Below are 14,511 nucleotides of genomic sequence, written 5' to 3' on the forward strand. Positions count from 1 at the left end.
ACAACCTGTCAGAGATTAATCACCACATGTCAGGGAATATGCTAACGATCTAGGGCTCATTGCCCACCGATCCCTCCTTCGACCTATAGGAAGATGCCACGTGTCATTCACCGCCAGGCAAATCCTGACACCCGATATTCCCTACACTTGTTAGACTCCAGAAGTACTCATTGCCATATAAAAAGGGAGCATTTCTCCCTTATGCAGGTACACTCACTCATCCTTTCATATTCGTCCTTTACTTTTCATCCTTTGGTTTCACTGTACTTCTGGGGAAAAAGTACCTGACTTAAGCGTCGGAGGGCCTGCCCCGGGGACTTTCCCCCTGGTTCTTGGCCTCAAACGTGAGGGTAGCTTGTTTGATTGTGTAACGCCCGCCCCTCCCTACTAGTAGGGCGGGGTTACTTTACTTAACTATTTGCAGAAACATTCATACGTATTAAAATTTCTTTCGAAAGTAAAACAGTAGAAATATCATGAAGTCATGCGGAACAATAACATGATAAACTTAGTTCATGTCAACATAAAACAATTAACATAAGTAGCTCTCTTATTTTGTCTTAGCCGAGCCACCACCACACACATCTCCTTGCCTCTCCTGCAGCTCCCCTAGTTCATCCATTCTTTGCCTTTATCTGCGGTACAAGGAAAGTAAGCTATAAGCACACAGGCTTAGTAAGATCATTTCCTACTCACAAAAATCATATATCACAGCATAAACACATAAGCATATAACCATGGAAATATGATCATCTAACATCATATTGTGAAAACATAGCATCATAACATATCATCTCATAAAGAACATCATGCTATAACATATCATAAATCATAAGAGCATCATGTCATATAAATCATAAGGGCATAGCATGTCATATCATAAATTATAACATATCATCTCATAAAGAACATCATGCTATATCATATCATAAATCATCATGTCATATAAATTATAAGGCATAGCATATCATATCAGAAATCATATCATGCAAGATGTCTTTTAAAACATGTGTCATGTCATATGCAAGATGTTTTAAAACATATCATATAGTACTTGAACATAATATCATCATGAGGGCCCGGCTTGTACCACATACATACATAAATGTGCGCAATCCCTAGGACAGGGTAGCTAGCCCCGAACCTACTAGGGATCTAGGTCCGTACTACGACCGTCGTGTTGGTTGCTACTCGGAAAACCAAATGGTTCCACTGTACAAAAATTTTGTACAAAGGTCTGAACCTTTTCCTAGCTACCATGTGTTCTTTTAAATTAAACTTGGATCGCCTGCGGAACTTAACACGTTTGATCCAAAGTTTAATCTATTTGTTCTTTTAGGTTTAGACTTGGATCTCCTGCGGAACTTAACACGTTCGATCCAAATCACCTAGGTTATTAATTCCATTAAATATTAATTTCCAAAATTGGCTTCCAGAACTGCATGGCGAGGCACATGACCTTCTTGGATATGAGAACAACCACCACCGCCTAGACAAAGCCTTTTAAGGAAAGCTAATATTTAATTTCCTTAAATAACTTTAGGTCAACTGAAAAGAACAATCAAATCACAAGGAAAAGAAAAACCAAGAACACAACATCGAAAATAAATTCGAAATACTAGAATCGCATGCCTCTTGTATTTGGTATTTTTACATGAAGATAAAACTAGTATGATGCGGAAATTAAATACTCATACACCTTTTCTTTTGCAAGCAAAAACCTCTAGGTCTTCTACCGTATTCCTCTTGTAACCTCAGACGTTGTGTGGGCAACGATCTTCCGAGATGAGAAACCACCAAAGCACATTCTTCTCCTCCTTGCAAGGTTCGGCCACAACAAGAGCTTCTCCAAGGATGAAGAGTAAACACCACCAATGCTCCAAGGGATACAAGCTTTCTCTCCTTCTTCTCCAAGCTAGAATCCGGCCACCACTTGATCTCCAAGAAGATGAGAGGTTCGACCACAAGGATGGAGAGAAGAGAAAAGAGAAGGGCCGGCCACACCAAGGAAGAAAAGAGGGAGAAAACAATAGAGGTTGTTCACCTTGAAGGCTCCCAAAACCCCCTCTTTTATAATCCTTAGCTTTGGCAAATAAGGAAATTTAATTACAATAAAATTTCTTTAACTTTCCTTGACATGAATTAATTAAGAAAAAATTAAACAAAATTTCCTAAACCTTCATGTCATGGCCGACCACATCAATAAGAGCAAACAAGACAATTTCAATCAACAATTAAAATTCCTTATTTGTCTTCGGAAATTTTTAAAAAATAAAATTTCCCTTTAAAATCCCTTCATGGTTGATAAAAATAATTTCTATAATTTTAATTTTTTAACATGTGAATAATTTACAAAGAAGAAAAATAAAATATCTTTCCAATCTACAAATAAGGAAAGAGATTTAATCTCTTTCTTTAATCTTTTGTAGATCCTTTTAAAAGAGATATTTGAATTTTTAATCTCTCCAATAAATTATATCTTTCACATAAGAAAAATTTAAAATTAAAATTTTTTTAATTTAATGGGGGCCGGCCACCTAAGCTTGGGTTCAAGCTAGGGCCGGCCACCCATGAACCAAGGCTTGGCCGACCCTAGCTTGATCCACAAGCTAGCTTGGTTGACCCCTACATCATGGGTATGAAGGTGGGTATAGGTGGGTATAGTACTCTATAAATAAGAGGCTACGATAGGGACCGAGAGGAGGAATTGGTTTTGGTCTCCCGATAAAATTAAGCATCCCGTGTTCGCCCCGAACACACAACTTAATTTTATCAATAATAATTCATTCCACTAGAGAACTATTATTGAACTACCGCACTAATCCCAAATTACATTTTTGGGCTCCTTCTTATTATGAGTGTGTTAGTCTCCCTGTGTTTAAGATGTCGAATGCCCACTAATTATGTGAGTTACTGACAACTCATTTAATTAATATTTTAATCCAAGAATAGTACCACTCAACCTTATCGTCATGTCGGAGTAAGTTCACCTGCAGGGTTTAACATGACAATCTTTATGAGCTCTTCTTGGAGACATTATCAACCTAGATCACTAGGACACAGTTTCCTTCTATAATCAACAACACACACTATAAGTAATATCATTTCCCAACTTATCGGGTTTATTGATTTATCGAACTAAATCTCACCCATTGATAAATTAAAGAAATAAATATCAAATATATGTGCTTGTTATTATATCAGGATTAAGAGCACACACTCCATAATAACTGAGATTTTTGTTCCTTTATAAAATCAGTATAAAAGAAACGACCTCTAATAGTCCTACACAATACACTCTAAGTGCACTAGTGTAATTATATAGTTAAGATAAACTAATTCCTAATTACACTACGACCTTCCAATGGTTTGTTCCTTTCCATTTTGGTCGTGAGCTACTGTTTATAATTTATAAGGTACTGATAACATCATCTTCTGTATGTGACACCACATACTATGTTATCTACAATATAAATTAATTGAACAACTACAAACAAATGTAGACAATTTGACCAAATGTGATTCTTTATTCAAAATAAATGTTTACAAAAGCTTAGGCTTTCAGTATACACTCTAACAATCTCCCACTTATACTAATGACTAAGCTGCCATATCTTCTACCATACATCTGATTCCCATTCCCTCCACATGCCAATCGAAAGCTTTTGCCGGAAGGGTCTTAGTGAAAGGATCTGCCAGGTTATCTGCTGATGCAATCTTGGCGATGACAACTTCTCCTTGCTTCACGATATCACGTATCAGGTGGTACTTGCGCTCTATATGTTTACTTGCCTTATGGGCTCGTGGTTCCTTCGAGTTTGCAACTGCACCACTATTATCACAATAAATTGTGATGATTTTGGGCAAACCAGGAATCACATCTAAGTCCATTAGAAAGTTCCTGAGCCATACTGCTTCTTTAGCCGCCTCAGAGGCTGCTATATACTCAGCTTCCATGGTTGAGTCCGAAACACATTTCTGCTTAATACTTCTCCATGCAATGGCTCCACCTCCTAAAGTAAACACATAGCCTGATGTAGACTTACTGTTGTCCCTATCTGATTGGAAATCTGAATCCGTGTAACCCACAGGGAGCAAATCGTCTGCTTGGTAAACTAGCATATAATCTCTAGTCCTTCTCAGGTACTTTAATATATGCTTTACCGCAGTCCAATGTTCTTGTCCAGGGTTACTCTGATATATGCTAACCATGCCCACGGTAAAACAGATATCAGGTCTCGTACATAGCATTGCATACATTAGGCTTCCTACAGCCGAAGCATAAGGAACTGCTTTCATGTCCTCTATCTCCTTTGATGTCTTAAGAGACATCTCTTTAGATAGAGCTACTCCATGCCTAAAAGGTAAGAAACCTTTCTTGGAATCCTGCATACTAAAATGAGCAAGGATTGTATCTATATATGAAGCTTGGGACAGACACAACATTCTTTTCTTGCGATCCCTTATAACTTTGATCCCAAGAATGTGTGCACAATCTCCTAAGTCCTTCATATCAAATTATTTGGACAACCATACCCTTACGTCCGATAATACCTTGACATTGTTGCCAATTAACAAAATATCGTCTACGTATAGTACAAGAAATACCACCACGTTTCCCTTACACTTCTTGTATACACAAGACTCATCCGGACACTGAATAAATCCATATGATTGGATTACTTCATTAAACCGGATGTTCCAAGACCTTGAAGCTTGCTTCAGTCCATAAATGGACCGATTGAGCTTGCACACTAGATGTTCTTTGCCTTTTTCAATGAACCCTTCTAGTTGCTTCATATGGATGTTCTCTTCAAGACTTCCATTAAGGAAAGCTGTCTTGGCAACCATTTGCCAAATCTCATAATCCATATGAGCAGCAATGGATAAGAGTATCCGGATAGACTTAAGCATGACTACCGGTGAAAAGGTCTCCTCATAATCGATTCCCTCTTTCTGAGTGTACCCTTTCGCAACAAGCCTAACTTTGAAGGTTTCTACCTTCCCGTCTGTCCCTCTTTTCCTTTTGTAGATCCACTTGCATCCAACGGCTTTTACACCATCGGGTGGTTCTACAAGCTCCCAGACCTTATTAGAGTACATAGACTCTATTTCAGAATTCATTGCCTTTGGCCAAGATGTTGCATCTATATCCTGTAGTGCTTCGTCATATGTTCGGGGATCAGGTTCATGTTTACCCAGGATCAAGTCTGAAGACTCTCCCAAAAACATGAATATATCAGGCTGCCTTACATCCCTCCCACTACGACGAGGCACTGCCTGTGGTTGTGTATCATGTGTGACACGTGTTGTAGTCTCTTGTGGTACTTCATCTTGTACTGTTGGTACTAAGGTAGACGTGTCCTCTCTAAGTTCTTCTAAAACAACTTTGCTACTGGGCTTGTGATCCATTATATAGTCTTCTTCTAAAAACTGGGCATTGATGCTAACAATGACCTTCTGGTCTTTAGGACTATAAAATAAACCACCTTTCGTTCCTCTGGGATACCCCACAAAGACGCGAACTTCTGTACGAGATTCTAACTTATCAAGATCGGTTTCAAGACATGTGGACTACAAATCGAATATGTCTTAGATCGCCCATTCCACAATTCTGTGGGAGTAGAAGAAACTGATTTAGAAGGTACTAAGTTCAGAATGTACACTGTCGTTTCCAGAACGTATCCCCAAAACGAATTTGGTAATTCTGAATAACTCATCATCGATCTAACCATCTCCATAAGAGTCCTATTCCTTCGTTCCGCCACACCATTCTGTTGGGGTGTACCAGGTGCGGACAGTTGGGATTGAATCCTGGCCTCTGATAAGTAATTCCTAAACTCTCCTAAGAGGTATTCGCCACCACGATCAGACCGTAGTGTCTTGATACTTTTACCTAGTCATTTCTCCACATCAACCTTGTACTCTTTGAACTTATCAAAGCACTCGGACTTGCAGCGCATTAGGTAAATGTATCCGTATCTTGAATAATCGTCTATAAAAGAGACAAAATATCCAAAACCACCTCTTGCCTGGACAGACATAGGACCACACAAATCAGAATAAACCAATTCTAACACTTCTTTGGCTCTATACCCCTTGGCCTTAAAAGGCCTCTTGGTCATTTTACCTTCCAAGCAAGATTCACAAGTTGGAAAATTTTCCAACTCTAATGAACCCAAAAGTCCATCGACTATAAGCCTTTGAATCCTACTTAAGTTAATATGACCAAGCCTTAGATGCCAAAGATATGCTTGGTTCATTTCCGAAGGTTCTTTTCTCTTATTTGAGTTAGAAAATGTGTTATTGATTTCCATATTTTGCTTTGTGGGAGAAATTGGATTTAAAGTATATAAATTGCCAACCAATGCACCAGAACAGATAATCACTTTATTTCTCTTAATAACTACATCGTTACTAAGGGAAACTGAATATCCATCCAAAAATAGTTTAGAAACTAAAATTAAATTCTTTCTAAAACTGGGTACATAAAGACAATTTCTTAAAACCAAATTTCTATTTCTATTAAAAGATAAGTAGACGTCTCCCACTGCAACAACCGCCATCTTAGTAGTATTGCCCATGTAGACGGTAATCTCTCCTTTAGTTAGTCGTCGGGTTTCCTGGAACCCCTGCAAGGAATTGCAGACATGATCAGTTGCTCCCGTATCTACACACTAGGTGCTGGTAGATAACACCGCTAAACATGTTTCAACAACTAGAGCATGAGATATACCTTTGTTGTTCTGATTCCTACGAGGACAGCCCGCCTTCCAATACCCTGACTGCTTGCAGATAAAGCACTTGCCCTTCGGCTTCTTCATTCCAGCTTTAGGTTCTGTACTCTGAGATTTATTCACTTTCTTTGCTGAAACAACTTGTTTCTTCTTCTTCTTTCCTTTCGGTTTAGAAGTAGAACCATTTTCATCATAGTGAATATGAGAATTGTGACAAAACAAACCTTCTGCTGCCTGAAGTTCTGTCAGTAGTTCCGCCAATGAATATACCCTTTTGTTCATATTGTAATTCAGGCGAAATTACTCAAAACTTCTAGGTAGTATTTGGAGGATCATATCGATCTGGGTTTCCCCATCAATTTCTCCTCCAAGGATCTGTATTTCGTTTAGATAAGCCATCATCTTTAGGATATGATCCCTCATAGGAGTACCCTCTTGCATGGTGGTTGTCATTATCTTTCTCATGGCTTCTTGCCTAGAAGCCCGATCCTGATGACCAAAGAGTTCCTTGAGATTGTTCATAATATCATAAGCTGTTGGTAAATCTTGATGCTGATATTGCAATACATTTGACATTGAAGCCAAAATGTAACACCGCACCATCTCATCTGATTTTACCCATTTCCTATGATATTCAATCTCCTCTTGGGTAGATTCACCAGTGGGTGCATCAGGGCAAGGTTCAGTCAGTACAAACTTATAGCTTTCAGCAGTAAGAACAATGTCCAGGTTCCTTTTCCAATGTATGTAGTTAGGACCAGTAAGTCTATTCTCTTTTAGTATGATAGCCAGTGGGTTGAAAGTCATCCTAAGAATCACAAATAACTTTTGGTCAGAACTATAAATTTAGAATAATATTGATTCCTCAAACAATACTATTTTAAATTAACCAACACTTCAAAACACCGTGAATTTTGTATGCCATAATAGTGTGGACGTATACAAATTCAACATTTGTAAAAGGAGGGTTTAACCCATTAATTTTATTATCTTGTCAACCTAACTTTTTGACAAATAAAATTAATAGTTGGTATCCTTTGGTCACACGAATAATAGCAGTGACTCCGATGGGAAGGATACTATTAGACGTGCCTAAGTGTATTCCGTTACTTGACACTAAGTCCATTAATAAGATTGTGCCCCTTCCGATGGGGAAGATCACACGCTCTTAATTAACTTCCTATAGTCATCCAAAATGGAAGTTTGTTCTAGTGATCCACAAACAAGCTCATCCGATATGGAGGAAGACACTCAGAGCCAACACGCAAGCTTGTTTGCATCACTTACAAACCAGTAATGGAGACCGTGGAATTTATTTAAAATCGCTCTCCCACTTAGTTATTTATAAATGAGGAATTTTAACTATGCTAGCCTACTAAACATGTATACTAACATGCACACATATCACAATATAAAAGCAATAAATAGAAAAACTTATTTTCAACTATTATGGCTTTTATCTATTGTTGTCCTCCGTGTGTTGTCATCCCAAGTTGCTACCATTTTTTGCCACCGGCACCGGGTCTAGCTGTCGCATCCATCTTGCTCCTAGTTCCGCTGCGCCTCTGGTCCTAAAAAGGTTCCACGTCTTGCAAGATTCGATTCGAGACATAAATAGAATTTTACATTTTTTTTTCGATCCTAGATTCCTCGAAGGAATGTACATGTGAACTAGATCGAACATAAAATAAAAAATTTACATCCATCGATCCTATATTCCATAAAAGGAATGTACATGTAACTAGATCAAAAAATAAAATCCTAATAAAACTAAATACAGCTCCTGCTGTATTTTATAATACAATCATGCACACACAATAAATGCCCTTGACATGTCCAAGGGTCCAATCACACACATAAAAAACTATAAGCCATAATAGTTGGATCCTGCATCCACAAAGTTAGCACATCCTACTATTAACCTGCCTAAATTATGTATGACATGTGTATAATTAAAATAATACCAAATACACAGAGGCAAAACCCTAGCTCTGATACCAATTGTTGGTTGCTACTCGGAAAACCTAATGGTACCACTGTACAAAAATTTTGTACAAAGGTCTGAACCTTTTCCTAGCTACCATGTGTTCTTTTAAATTAAACTTGGATCGCCTGCGGAACTTAACACGTTTGATCCAAAGTTTAATCTATTTGTTCTTTTAGGTTTAGACTTGGATCTCCTGCGAAACTTAACACGTTCGATCCAAATCACCTAGGTTATTAATTCCATTAAATATTAATTTCCAAAATTTGCTTCCAGGACTGCATGGCGAGACACATGGCCTTCTTGGATATGGGAACAACCACCACCGCCTAGACAAAGCCTTTTAAGGAAAGCTAATATTTAATTTCCTTAAATAACTTTAGGTCAACCGAAAAGAACAATCAAATCACAAGGAAAAGAAAAACAAAGAACACAACATCGAAAACAAATTTGAAATACTAGAATCGCATGCCTCTTGTATTTGGTATTTTTACATGAAGATAAAACTAGTATGATGCGGAAATTAAATACTAGTATACCTTTTCTTTTGCAAGAAAAAACCTCTAGGTCTTCTACCGTATTCCTCTTCTAACCTCAGACGTTGTGTGCGCAACGATCTTCCGAGATGAGAAACCACCAAAGCACCTTTTTCTCCTCCTTGCAAGGTTCGGCCACAACAAGAGCTTCTCCAAGGATGAAGAGTAAACACCACCAATGCTCCAAGGGATACAAGCTTTCTCTCCTTCTTCTCCAAGCTAGAATCCGGCCACCACTTGATCTCCAAGAAGATGAGAGGTTCGACCACAAGGATGGAGAGAAGAGAAAAGAGAAGGGCCGACCACACCAAGGAAGAAAAGAGGGAGAAAACAATAGAGGTTGTTCACCTTGAAGGCTCCCAAAACCCCCTCTTTTATAATCCTTAGTTTTGGCAAATAAGGAATTTAATTACAATAAAATTTTCTTAACTTTCCTTGACATGAATTAATTAAGAAAAAATTAAACAAAATTTCCTAAACCTTCATGTCATGGCCGGCCACATCAATAAGAGCAAACAAGGCAATTTCAATCAACAATTAAAATTCCTTATTTGTCTTCGGAAATTTTTAAAAAATAAAATTTCCCTTTAAAATCCCTTCATGGTTGATAAAAAGAAATTTCTATAATTTTAATTTTTCAACATGTTAATAATTTACAAAGAAGAAAAATAAAAGATCTTTCCAATCTACAAATAAGAAAAGAGATCTAATCTCTTTCTTTAATCTTTTGTAGATCCTTTTAAAAGAGATATTTTAATTTTTAATCTCTCTAAAAATTATATCTTTCACATAAGAAAATTTTAAAATTAAAATTCTTTTTAATTTAATGGGGGCCGACCACCTAAGCTTGGGTACAAGCTAGGGCCGACCACCCATGAACCAAGGCTTGGCCGAGCCTAGCTTGATCCACAAGCTAGCTTGGCCAGCCCCTACATCATGGGTATGAAGGTGGGTATAGGTGAGTATAGTACTCTATAAATAAGAGGCTACGATAGAGACCGAGAGGAGGAATTGGTTTTGGTTTCCCGATAAAATTAAGCATCCCGTGTTCACCCCGAACACACAACTTAATTTTATCAATAATAATTCATTCCACTAGAGAACTATTATTGAACTACCGCACTAATCCCAAATTACATTTTTGGGCTCCTTCTTATTATGAGTGTGTTAGTCTCCCTGTGTTTAAGATGTCGAATGCCCACTAATTATGTGAGTTACTGACAACTCATTTAATTAATATTTTAATCCAAGAATAGTACCACTCAACCTTATCGTCATGTCGGAGTAAGTTCACCTGCAGGGTTTAACATGACAATCTTTATGAGCTCTTCTTGGAGACATTATCAACCTAGATCACTAGGACACATTTTCCTTCTATAATCAACAACACACACTATAAGTAATATCATTTCCCAACTTATCGGGTTTATTGATTTATCGAACTAAATCTCACTCATTGATAAATTAAAGAAATAAATATCAAATATATGTGCTTGTTATTATATCAGGATTAAGAGCACACACTTCCATAATAACTGAGATTTTTGTTCCTTTATAAAATCAGTATAAAAGAAACGACCTCTAATGGTCCTACACAATACACTCTAAGTGCACTAGTGTAATTATATAGTTAAGATAAACTAATTCCTAATTACACTACGACCTTCCAATGGTTTGTTCCTTTTCATTTTGGTTGTGAGCTACTGTTTATAATTTATAAGGTACTGATAACATCATCTTCTGTATGTGACACCACATACTATGTTATCTACAATATAAATTAATTGAACAACTACAAACAAATGTAGACAATTTGACCAAATGTGATTCTTTATTCAAAATAAATGTTTACAAAAGCTTAGGCTTTCAGTATACACTCTAACACGTCGACCTAGGGGCGTACTAAGGATCCCATCCCTTTACTAGACCCGTTCATAGTCCGTCGGCCTAGGGGCGCTTATGGAGCCCACCCTTGGTACAAGCCATACAAAGTAAAATAGCATATCACGGTTCATGTCATATCATAGCATATCATATCTTATCATATCATGAAGAGTGCTCTTAGTCCCCAAGGGGAAGCAACTCTTAGGCCTTCACTTATCATATCATAAAGAGTGCTCTTAATCCCAACAAAAAGGGAAGCAACTCTTAGGCCTTTGTTTATCATATCATAAAGTATGCATACCTGGGCACATAGCACATCATAAGAGACATTATTATGCATGGATCATAAGCATACATAAATGAGCATATTATTTGTCATATCATAAAGCATGCATACTTGAGCACATAGCACATCATAAGAGACATTATCATGCATGGATCATAGGTATACATAAATGAATACATCACCTATCATAGAAAAAGACATAATCATGCATGGAATCATTAAATAATATCTCTTAATTCATAACGTAGCATGTGAGGCACATCTAGGCTCCTAAACCCATTATGGCTGAAAGTTCAAGAGTATGAACTTAAACTCCAAACAACATACAAGCATGAAAATCTCATGTTAACTTCATATCATATCATAAGGAAAGTCATAAGCATGCCAATCCAATTTTTAAGTTTTCCTTGGTCTTGATCCTTATCATGGCCGAAAGTTCATGAAGAAGGAAAATAAGCTCTAAACAACATACAAGCATGAATATCAAGCTAATTTCATATCATATCATAAGGGGATCCATGAGCATGCTAGATTAAATTTTAAGCTTCCTTAAACCCTAGAAATGTTCATTGCCAAAACTTTATAAAGAAGAAAATCAAGCTCTAAACAACATGCAAGCATAAATATCTAGTTACACTCATATCATATCATAAGAGGATTCATGAGTATGCTAGGTTAAATTTTTAGCTTCCTTGAACCCTAAAATGGATCATGACCGAAAGTCTCATGAAGAGGGAAATCAAGCTTTAAGCAACATACAAGCATAAATATCAAGCTAACTTCATATCATATCATAAGGAGATTCATGAGCATGCTAGATTAAATTTTAAGCTTCCTTGAACCCTATATTTGTTCATGGCCGAAAGTTTCATGAAGGGGAAAATAAACTCTAAACAACATACAAGCATGAATATCAAGCTAAGTTCATATCATATCATAAGGGAATCCATGAACATGTTAGATTAAATTTTAAGCTTCCTTGAACCCTATATTTGTTCATGGCCGAAAGTTTCAAGAAGGGGAAAATAAACTCTAAACAACATACAAGCATGAATATCAAGCTAAGTTCATATCATATCATAAGGGAATCCATGAGAATGCTAGATTAAATTTTAAGCTTCCTTGAACCCTATATTTGTTCATGGCCGAAAGTTTCATGAAGGGGAAAATAAACTCTAAACAACATACAAGCATGAATATCAAGCTAAGTTCATATCATATCATAAGGGAATCCATGAGCATGCTAGATTAAATTTTAAGCTTCCTTGAACCCTATATTTGTTCATGGCTGAAAGTTTCATGAGGGGGAAAATAAACTCTAAACAACATACAAGCATGAATATCAAGCTAAGTTCATATCATATCATAAGGGAATCCATGAGCATGCTAGATTAAATTTTAAGCTTTCTTGAACCCTATATTTGTTTATGGCCGAAAGTTTCATGAAGGGAAAATAAACTCTAAACAACATACAAGCATGAATATCTAGCTAAATTCATATCATATCATAAGGGAATCCATGAGCATGCTAGATTTACTTTTAAGCTTCCTTGAACCCTAGTAATGATCATAGCCGAAACTTCAAGGAATTGATCCTAGGTTTTTAAGCATTCTAACCTCATGAAAATACGTAAACAACTTGTACCACAGGTGAGGAGATACTTACATCCTTTCACTTGTTTTTCTTAAAGAAAGTGGTACCCTTGTGAGGAGGAAGAAGGAGCTTCTCTTCCTAGTTCTCCCTTTTGTTTTCTCTTTCTTGTAAGGAGTAAACCTTGAGACTCCTTCTTAGGAATTGGTTTTCTTAGAGAGAAACCTTAGCTTGGATTTTAGAAATGAGGGAGAGAGAGCTCTATGTCTCGGTGGAGAAGGAAGAAGGAGAAAGAAGGAGGAGGAAGAAGAAGGAGGAAGAATTAACAAATTTTCTTCCCCCTTTTTTTTTCTCTCATTCCTATTTATTCCTCATGTAAATGAAACATGTCCTCATTCATCCCCTTAACCCCTCTATCTCTTCACTCTCTTAATTCCCACAAAATTAGAGGAAAAAGAAGGAAGGAAGGCAACTTGGCTTTTGCTTGCTTCTTTCCTTAACCAAGAGGAAGAGGAGGTAAGCTACTTAGTTTTCTCTTGTTTCTTTACTTAACTATCTTCCTACTTTTAACTACAATTTCCATTCTTTTCTATTCATCTATTATTCATTACTCTAGTGGTTATCACACACCAATTTAACTCTATCATTTGTGGGAGGTTCAAAGTTCAAACCTTAACCTCACCTTCTTTTTATTTCATTTTGGTTTCTATTTCCATTTCTCTTTTATTTTTCTTTTATTCTAAAAGAAAAATACTCATAGGTATAGCTTATCATTTCGTGGGTGTTACAGATTGTGCGCAGGAGACCCTCGCCTCATCACCCCAGTCATCACCCCTCGTCATTCACCCGTGGGAACCTTTTCGGTAGGTGCTAGGTCAAGGTGTCTCCACGACTTTCCGTCAACAGCAAGGGCAGCCCGGCCAGGCTCTGTCCGACTCAGCTTCAGGATGGGATCAATTTGGCACCGTCTGTGGGAACTCATCTACCCGTTCCGTGTAACGACCACCCTTCTTACTACCACTACACTCTAAGGATGACCGTTACTTAACTACTAAGTCTACTTAACCGGTATAATTAAAAATCCTCGAAGAAACCCTACCGAAAAATTCCGGCAGAGTCTCCCCTGTACCGGTGACCATAATCATTAATACATGACATAATATACACAGCCACAAGCGGCTGGAACACATATCAATCAACCACGCAGTTTATATATCAAAAAGAAGCACAATACCAAGGAAAAATCAACTCTAACGAATACACGACAAAACAAACCAAATAATAACATGCACAAGTTCTAAATACGTTAAACACTTAAACCAAAACATTCTAAATAAATTCTGGTTCAATCTGTTAGTCTACTCCATAGTCCAAACATCACACACTATCCGCGCCACCTTGTCACCTTCCTTGCTATATCTTTTCCTTTCCTATATCTGCAGTAAGAGGAAGTGCAATCTATAAGCAAACTTTGCTTAGTAAGGGCTATCTAA

The sequence above is a fragment of the Zingiber officinale genome, chromosome 1A, assembly GCF_018446385.1.
Source record: "Zingiber officinale cultivar Zhangliang chromosome 1A, Zo_v1.1, whole genome shotgun sequence".
NCBI lineage: Eukaryota > Viridiplantae > Streptophyta > Magnoliopsida > Zingiberales > Zingiberaceae > Zingiber > Zingiber officinale.